Source organism: Macrobrachium rosenbergii, chromosome 42 (genome assembly GCF_040412425.1).
Source record: "Macrobrachium rosenbergii isolate ZJJX-2024 chromosome 42, ASM4041242v1, whole genome shotgun sequence".
Classification (NCBI taxonomy): domain Eukaryota; kingdom Metazoa; phylum Arthropoda; class Malacostraca; order Decapoda; family Palaemonidae; genus Macrobrachium; species Macrobrachium rosenbergii.
The window spans coordinates 43353822-43363821 of NC_089782.1; the positions used below are offsets into that span (position 1 = coordinate 43353822).

Below are 10000 nucleotides of genomic sequence, written 5' to 3' on the forward strand. Positions count from 1 at the left end.
AACGGAGCAAGGAAAAGGAAGAAAGGATGAGAACGAAGCAAGGAAAAGGAAGAAAAAGGATGAGAACAGAAGCAAGGAAAAGGAAGAAAGGAAGAGAACGAAGCAAGGAAGAGGAATGGAAGAGAATGAAGCAATGGAAGAAAGAACGAAGCAAGGAAGAGGAATGGAAGAGAAACAATGAAGCAAGGAAAAGGAAGAAAGGATGAGAACAATGAAGCAAGGAAAAGGAAGAAATGGATAAGAACAAAGCAAGGAAGAGAATGGAGCAAGGAAAAGGAAGAAAGGATGAGAACAAAAAGCAATGGAAAAAGGAAGAAAGGATGAGAACAAAGCAAAGGAAAAAGGAAGAAGGAAGAGAACGAAGCAAGGAAGAAGAGGAATGGAAGAGAATGAAGCAATGGAAGAGAACAGAAGCAAGGAAGAGAATGAAAGAGAATGAAGCAATGGAAGAGAACGAAGGAAGGAAGGAATGGAAGAGAATGAAGCAATGGAAGAGAAGAAAGCAAGGAAGAGGAATGGAAGAAAATGAAGCAATGGAAGAACAAGCAAGGAAAAAAAGAAGAAAAAAGGAAGAGAACAAAGGAAGGAAGAGAATGGAAGAGAATGAAGCAATGGAAGAGAACAAGCAAGGAAGAGGAATGGAAGAGAATGAAGCAATGGAAATGGAAGAGAACAAAGCAAGAAAAGGAAGAAAGGAAACAGAGAGAACAGAAGCAAGGAAGAAGGAATGGAAGAAGAATGAAGCAATGGAAGAGAAAGAAGCAAGGAAGAGGAATGGAACAGAGAATGAAGCAATGGAAGAGAACAGAAGCAGGAAGAGGAATGGAAGAGAAGGAATGGAAGAAAGGATAAAACAATGGAAAGAAAGAAAAGGAAAAGGAAGAAGCAAGGAATGGAAGAGAATGGAAGAGAAATGAAAGCAAGGAAGAGAAAGAAGCAAGGAAGAAGAATGGAAGGAGGAAAGGATGAAGGAAAGCAAGGAAGGAAGAACGAAGCAACAAGAAAAAGAGGAGGAGGAAGAGAAGAAATGAGAACAAAGGGAAGAGGAATGGAAGAGAATGAAAGCAATGGAAGAGAACAGAAGCAAAAGGAAGAGGAATGGAAGAAAATGAAGCAATGGAAGAGAACAAAGCAAGGAAGAGAATGGAAGAGAACAAAAGCAAGGAAAAGGAAGAAAGATGAGAACAAGCAAGGAAAAAGGAAGAAAGGATAAAACTAACAAGAAGAAGCAAGCAAGAGGAATGGAAGAGAATGAAGCAATGGAAAGAAAAAGAGAAAGAGGAATGGAAGGAAATGGGAAGGAAGAAGGAATGGAAGAGGAATGGAAGAGAAGCAAGGAAAAGGAAGAAAGGAAATGGATGAAACAAGGAAAAAAGGAAGAGGAATGGAAGAAAGGAAAGAACAAAGCAAGGAAGAGGAATGGAAGAGAATGAAGCAATGGAAGAGAACGAAGCAAGGAAGAGGAATGGAAGAGAACAAAGCAAGGAAAAGGAAGAAAAAGATGAGGACGAAGCAAGGAAGAGAACGAAGCAAAAATGGAAAAGGAAGAAAGGAAGTGAATGAAAGAGGAAGAAAGAGAATGAAGCAAGGAACAGGAAGAAAGGAAGAAGAACAAAGAGAATGAGAAAAGAGGAATGGAATGGAAGAGAATGAAAGCAATGGAAGAGAACAAAAAAAAAGGAAGAGGAATGGAAGAGAACAAAGCAAGGAAAAGGAAGAAAGGATGGAACAGCAAGAAAAGGAAGAAAAGAGGAAGAGAACAAGCAAGGAAAAGGAATGGAAGAGAATGAAGCAATGGAAGAGAACGAAGCAAGGAAGAGGAATGGAAGAGAACGAAGCAAGGAAAAGGAAGAAAGGATGAGAACGAAGCAAGGAAAAGGAAGAAAGGATAAGAACGAAGCAAGAAAGAGAACGGAGCAAGGAAAAGGAAGAAAGGATGAGAACGAAGCAAGGAAAAGGAAGAAAGGATGAGAACGAAGCAAGGAAAAGGAAGAAAGGAAGAGAACGAAGCAAGGAAAAGGAATGGAAGAGAATGAAGCAATGGAAGAGAACGAAGCAAGGAAGAGGAATGGAAGAGAACGAAGCAAGGAAAAGGAAGAAAGGATGAGAACGAAGCAAGGAAAAGGAAGAAAGGATAAGAACGAAGCAAGGGAAGAGAACGGAGCAAGGAAAAGGAAGAAAGGATGAGAACGAAGCAAGGAAAAAAGGAAGAAAGGATGAGAACAAAGCAAGGAAAAAGAAGAAAATGGAAGAGAACGAAGCAAGGAAGAGGAATGGAAGAGAACGAAATGAAGCAATGGAAGAGAACGAAGCAAGGAAGAGGAATGAAAGAGAATGAAGCAATGGAAGAGAACGAAGCAAGGAAGAGGAATGGAAGAGAATGAAGCAATGGAAGAGAACGAAGCAAGGAAGAGGAATGGAAGAGAATGAAGCAATGGAAGAGAACGAAGCAAGGAAAAAGGAAGAAGAAAATGAAGAGAACAAGGAAGAGGAATGGAAGAAAGGATGAAGCAATGGAAGAGAACGAAGCAAGGAAGAGGAATGGAAGAGAATGAAGCAATGGAAGAGAACGAAGCAACGAAAAGGAAGAAAGGAAGAGAACGAAGCAAGGAAGAGGAATGGAAGAGAATGAAGCAATGGAAGAGAACGAAGCAAGGAAGAGGAATGGAAGAGAATGAAGCAATGGAAGAGAACGAAGCAGGGAAGAGGAATGGAAGAGAATGAAGCAATGGAAGAGAACGAAGCAAGGAAGAGGAATGGAAGAGAATGAAGCAATGGAAGAGAACGAAGCAAGGAAGAGGAATGGAAGAGAATGAAGCAATGGAAGAGAACGAAGCAAGCGAAAAGGAAGAAAGGAAGAGAACGAAGCAAGGAAGAGGAATGGAAGAGAATGAAGCAATGGAAGAGAACGAAGCAAGGAAGAGGAATGGAAGAGAATGAAGCAATGGAAGAGAACGAAGCAAGGAAGAGGAATGGAAGAGAACGAAGCAAGGAAAAGGAAGAAAGGATGAGAACAGAAGCAAGGAAAAGAAGAAAGGATAAGAACGAAGCAAGGAAGAGGAATGGAAGAGAATGAAGCAATGGAAGAGAACGAAGCAAGGAAGAGGAATGGAAGAGAACGAAGCAAGGAAAAGGAAGAAAGGATGAGAACGAAGCAAGGAAAAGGAAGAAAGGATAAGAACGAAGCAAGGAAGAGGAATGGAAGAGAATGAAGCAATGGAAGAGAACGAAGCAAGGAAGAGGAATGGAAGAGAACGAAGCAAGGAAAAGGAAGAAAAGATGAGGACGAAGCAAGGAAGAGAACGAAGCAAGGAAAAGGAAGAAAGGAAGTGAATGAAGCAAGGAACAGGAAGAAAGAGAATGAAGCAAGGAACAGGAAGAAAGACCGAGAACGAAGCAAGGAAGAGAGCGAAGCAACAATGAGGAAGGAACCAAGGAAGAGAAAGAAGTGGCGGTTATTACTAACGAAGAAAGACCTGAGAATGAAATATAATGGCGAGGAGGGAAAACACGAAGCACGGATAGAATTCCAGAGTTTTAATCGGCGGTATCCATAGCCCATGGACCAGAATTTGGGGTTTTATAGCTTACTTTCACATCCTGCTTTGAATTTTGAAAATCCAGAAATGAAAAACGAAGCTTTGGCAAATGCCAGATAATAGTAGGAAACACTACAAATAACGGTAAGTGGTCAACTTGTATCCAACCTGTTTGAGATATGTGTGCGATAAGTTGCTGACATGTTCACTTGTTTGAAACCAACAGAGTATATGGCATGTTTGAAACCAACATAGTATATGACATGTTTATGACATGTCTGAAACCAACATAATATATGATGTGTTTGAAACAACATAGTATATGAAGTGTTTATGCCATGTTTGAAACCAACATAGTATATGAAGTGTTTATGCCATGTTTGAAACCAACACAGTATAAGTACGGGAACTGACCTACGAACATACCAGATACCCCGCCGAGGAAGTATAATTACTTATGGAATAGGGTGTTATACCCCTAAGGGGTCAAACAAGCGGGGGAAAAGGTCATCGCTCCCTTTATCTGGGTGGATGAACAACACACCGGATGTTGGATCGGGGGATAAATCACGTAGCGAGTGACGTCAGCGCATCTCAAATCAGATTCAACGAAAGTAATCACGTTTTGGTTAACGTACGATAATGCGCTGGGTTGTCATGATCGAAATTATCAACTTACACAGTCATTGCCCTAAGCGTCGACAATTTGCATTTAAAATAAGTACTGTATTTTGTCTAAATATTGTATTTTTTTTTTTTTGAATCCTGACCGATTTTACAAGAATGACTTTACGTAATTACTGTTAATAAATTTACTATAAGAGTTCATTAGCTGAATTGTCTAAATAATTGTAGTAATTTAGGCCTCCTTGTGAATTTACCAGCGATATTAATTCACAGGTAGGCCAAAATCTCTACGATTATTTAAATATATATTTAGTAAGAAAATCTGCGAATGCTCATCATTATAAAATCAGTTAAGATTCCACAAAAAATACAATATTTAGACAAAATACGTCTTACCAAAGTCTTCATAAAAAAATGAACCTTATACAAGAAAAAACTGTTTAAACTTTATGAAGATAAAATCAGAAGTTTCTGAGAATTCTCTGTTCAAGCGAAGACAAATCTTACACATAAAAGAATCAGACGAAACGGTCGGGTACAGAGATCATGAAACAGCTCCAAATTCCTATATAAACATCAAAAAGAATATCATCACCACTCGAATTAGCAAGAGCCATACAGTCTCTCCTGCATTCTTATCACACTCGATTTCTGACTCTCATATACTTCCTTTCTTTAAAAGGCAGATTTGTCAAGTTTCTCTGTGGTTAACCCTCACTTCTCTTGCTGTTTCTTACTCCAATATCTGATTTTCTTCGGCTTGGCCCAGTCTCAAGTCTTTGAAGGGGTAAAGGCAATGAAATAAGGTTCCTGAGGGCCCCTAAGATAGGATAAGGAGATGATGATGCACAACAAACTGATTCTAACGCCTTATGGAAACTATATTGATGATTACAGTACACAATTACATTCAAATTAAAACAGGATATTGAAGAAAGTTTCACTGACTTTTGCTACATTACAATTAAGAATGACATATGTTGTGGGCTTATAAGGTTAACATGAACAAGAGCATCTACAAAAAACAAAAGCCAAACGCCAGCAGAAGACAAGGCCGAAGATCTTGCAACACACCGAGAAACGTTTGGCGGCAAACTTCTCGGTAAACCCAAAGTTGGATGACGACACGTCCTCCTGAGTCATTGCCTGTCCTTTAACGAGATGAAACCAGACTGTGTATGAAATCGCATCAAAATGTAAAGAGTTCTCAGTCTCGTGCGGCACCTCTGTAACAATTCCACGAAAGTTTCAAACCACCAGTGAAGTTCCAAGTAGTCCCCTAAATGAATAGACTTCCAGAGAAGCCACGCCATGACCTTGATGGCAAGATAGCTTTGTAGGAAAGAATGTATTGGCTCAACCCCCTCTGCCAACATTGGAGTGGTAAAACTTATCACCAAGGGAAATGTCTCAGAAATGGGAGCAGTTATCCCCTTAGGGAGTGCAGAATACAAGAGAGAATTGTCAAGACGACCTCAATCAGAGCAACATACACAAAAGGTACTTTCTGCCCCAGATAAAGAAAGAAAAAATGACAGAAAGAAAAAAGTTGAGTCCCTACGACACCAGGAAGGGTTCTCAAGAGCTGAATCATTAAGCGGAGTATGCGTTTGAAATACCATACATACAGGACACCATCATTAAGGCAAGTAGACTGCAACGACTTGTGGCAGGAGGTCAAGAATTCATTGGAGATTTAGCTATGACAGCTACGGAGACATAGCAGATGCAAACGAAAATGGTACAGAAACGGGAGCCAATTCTGAGCTTCGTGACGTCATAATACCATGACTATTTTAAGAAAAGACCTTTTAAACAGAATACAAGACAAGAAAAGACCGGCGGAGAAAGGGATCAGTAGAAATATAACCTGCAGCAATATTTAATAAATATGATCAGGTAATGGAAATGAAGGTTATGTGCGAGGAAAACTTGTACGAAAAAATAACCAGCGTCTAACACCAACTGTCATTTCTTGTGTGTCCAACCTCACATCTGCAAGAACTAGAGGACAACAGGACACAATGCACTTCCTTCAAAAAATGGGTTCACATGATTCAAAACAATAATAATTTAGAAAAATTTCAGTTCCCAAAATTACTCTGGAAGTTATAAAATTGTCGAAAAATTAAAAAAGGAAACTAACAGGTATACAACAACAGGAATCATCATCATCATCTTTCGACCTTATTAATCCCACTGTATAGCAGGGAGGGTCGGCCGCTCAGTCAACTTTCTCCATCTATCTGTTCCTTGCATCATCTTCCCCCAATTCCCCCAATCCCACCTCACCCATATCCCCTCCTCACCACATGCATCCATCTGATCCGCTGACGCCCCACACTCCTCCTCCTCCCCATCACTGGCATGTTCTTGGCTCTCTTGATTGGTTCCACCTCCTCTCTTCTTATTACAAGGCCAAACAGTATCTCAGACAAGCTTCCCCAGCCCTCTCCTGTACGTTACATATACCACACATTCTTCTTATATCTTGACTCTCCCTCCTTTCCAGTAGTGATATTCCAAGGTATGCGACAGGAATAGTACGAAGTTATTCGTATGGAAAAACAAGGAATAAAAAACAAATGACTTGATAAATACCGTGAGACAACGGGAGGATATTTTACTTAAAGAAATTGAAATTGTGATTAAATTTATAACCAACCATTAACTAAACCACTTATTCTTGTTGCCTTTTTTTTAGAAACTTCCATAAACACAGTTAATCAAGGTCGACAAACCAGGCTCATCATGTCAAAACCTTTTATTGCAAAAAGATCTAAACAATATATTGGGGGTTCGACGTGGTGTTTATGAAATGTATTAATCAGCTGATGTGAAAGTTTTCATCAGAGGAACACTCCAAGCAATATATATATATAATACATATATATATATATATAAGATATATATATATATACATATGTATATATACATATAAAACATACATGTATATATTATATAACATTAATATACATATATATATAATAGGATATACAGCATATGCATGTACACTTTCGAGCTCTGTACTAGGACAGAGAGAGAGAGAGAGAGAGAGAGAGAGAGAGAGAGAGAGAGAGAGAGAGAGAGAGAGAGAGAGAAACTGTCAATTTAGCAATTAAAAGAATCTAAGTATTCAGCGATCCACGACGGTTAGGAGAAATATCTAAATGTCGAAAATAATAAGCCACTATATTACTCACTACCCACAAGACCATCTCTGACTAATGGGCATCACGTGGACGGATGCTCGAAACACGCCCGGGAGACCATAGAAGGAGAGCCACTCCATGCCCCTCACCCCACCCCCCGCCCCACCCCTAAATCCCTATCTATGCAATAAGAACACCACTAGGGCCAAGAGTCTGACACCCCAGAACCCCCACCATTCCCTTCCCTTGTTACCACGTTGGTTCCTCCGCCGTCCGTGGCATTTTCAAGAGTCTGCTGTTTGCCTTTTTCTGTGTAGAAGAGCTGTTGCGCGGTACTCTCTCTCTCTCTCTCTCTCTCTCTCTCTCTCTCTCTCTCTCTCTCTCTCTGAGTACAGAGCGGGAGAGTGTACATGCATATGCTGTATTCCTCATATATATACAGTGTTTATATTACAGACAAGAGCAGTGAGAGAAAAAATAGTTAGTAGGATGTGTGTGTGTGTGTGTGTGTGAGAGAGAGAGAGAGAGAGAGAGAGAGAGAGAGAGAGAGAGAGAGAGAGAGAGAGAGAGAGAGAGAGAAATAATTAGTAGGAATGAGAGAAAATAATTATTAGTAGGAATATGAGCAGAGAGAGAGAGAGAGAGAGAGAGAGAGAGAGAGAGAGAGAGAGAGAGAGAATAATTATAGGAATATGAGACAGAGAGAAAGAGAAAATAATTAGTAGGAATGAGAGAGAGAGAGAGAGAGAGAGAGAGAGAGAGAGAGAGAGAGAGAGAGAGAGAGAGAGAGAGAGAGAGAGAATAATTAGTAGGAACATGAGAGAGAGAGAGAGAGAAAGAGAAAATAATTAGTAGGAATACGAGAGAGAGAGAGAGAGAGAGAGAGAGAGAGAGAGAGAGAGAGAGAGAGAGAGAGAGAGAGAGAGAGAGAGAGAAATTAGCAGAAATATAAAAGTGAGACAGAGACAGAGGGCATACTTGGCTGGACCCTACAGCACACCAAAACTAGATATGAAATCGCACTCTGCTATTGGCAGATCACCTCTGTTGAAGACGGCCTTTTGACATCACTCTTCTTCATTTAAAACCCCATTCAACTTGAAGACACAGAGTCACCTTTTCTCTAATTCCTTTCATTTACCACCATAAAATATAAAACCAGAAGACTGTATGAGGATAAAAAGACCTACAATTCCTTTAATGTATTACCATAAAAAATCAATAGACTATACAGAATCAAAAGAGAAATATGAAATAAAGAAAAAAATCTTGCATCATGAGGAGATGGACCGACAAAGAGTCATGAGCAACATGGCTATGTGGGGATTATGCACGTGCGGATCTGACCGGTAAAGAGGATTACAAATACTCAAAAGGAATTTAGATTTATATGTATTCTGTATCTACATGCGAGCCTATTCTACGTAAATTATAAATATTTATCTGTATGTATATACACATATATTTACATGTATATATATACATGTAAAAATGTATGTGTATATATACAATACACACACACATATATATAATTTATATATATATATATATATATATATATATATATATATATATACATATATATAATGTACATTTATTTTTTATTAATTCATCCATGTTATGTTCTCCCTAGAACATCTACCTATATAACTCCCACATCGTCCGCCAATTATGAAAGAAAACAGAGAACCTAAGTTTAATCAGCAGCACGTCAATGCGTCCCATAAAAAACACAGAACGTCAATCCAGCTCATCAGAAAATTAACCCACTGCGTCACCCACCTCATTTTAGTGTTCTGTAAAAGAAAACTATTGTGCCGGCTTTGTCTTTCCGTCCACACTTTTCTGTCTGCCCTCACATCTTAAAAACTACTGAGGCTAGAGGGCTGCAAACTGGTACGTTGACCATCCGCCATTCAATCATCAAACATACTAAATTGCAGCCCTCTAGCCTCAGTAGTTTTTTTTTTATTTTATTTAAGTTAAAGTTAGCCATAATCGTGCATCTGGCAACGACATAGGATGGGGCCACCACCGGGCCGTGGTTAAAGTTTCATGGGTCGCGGCTCAGACAGCATTATACCGAGACCACCGAAAGATAGATCTATTTTCGGTGGCCTTGAATATACGATGTAGTGGCTGTACAGAAAACTCGATTGCGACGGAGAAATTTTTTACTTGTTTTCAAACACTTTCACTTCCTGGACATTTTGGCCTTTCTCTTTCAAGAAATTTACCGCGCCCCAGCACTTCCACAATTTCCTTCCACTTCCTAACTATGTACTCTTTTTACTAACTTTCATTGTCCGTTATATCGAACCAGCCAAATCACATCAGAAATCATTGTTTCACCTAAGCCAACCTTTTCACCAAGATAGCCATGTCTACTTGCTCATAACTCTAACAGACCTTATTCCTCATACAATAAGCAAATATAATAATAATAATAATAATAATAATAATAATAATAATAATAATAATAATAAACAACTCGACAGCTTTCACACTTTATATCTAACTCACAATCACCATCCTCCTTTCACATTCATAAAGGAAATTCAAATCCAGCAATCGGATTCAAAATCTGCCCCCGTATAAGAAGGCACTCCTCTTCCAAATCTTCTGCTGAGATCCTGCTGCTTTACCTATTCTTCAATTGCTCAATTCTTTTGATTTCCATTC

At 39.2% G+C, this 10000-nt stretch overlaps 1 protein-coding gene across 4 annotated transcripts in view; it reads right to left on the minus strand.

Annotated features, from left to right (window-relative positions):
* LOC136828354 (monocarboxylate transporter 14) overlaps positions 1–10000 on the minus strand; it is a 167992-nt gene that overhangs the window by 133151 nt on the left and 24841 nt on the right. The gene's annotated exons all lie outside the window — the stretch shown is intronic.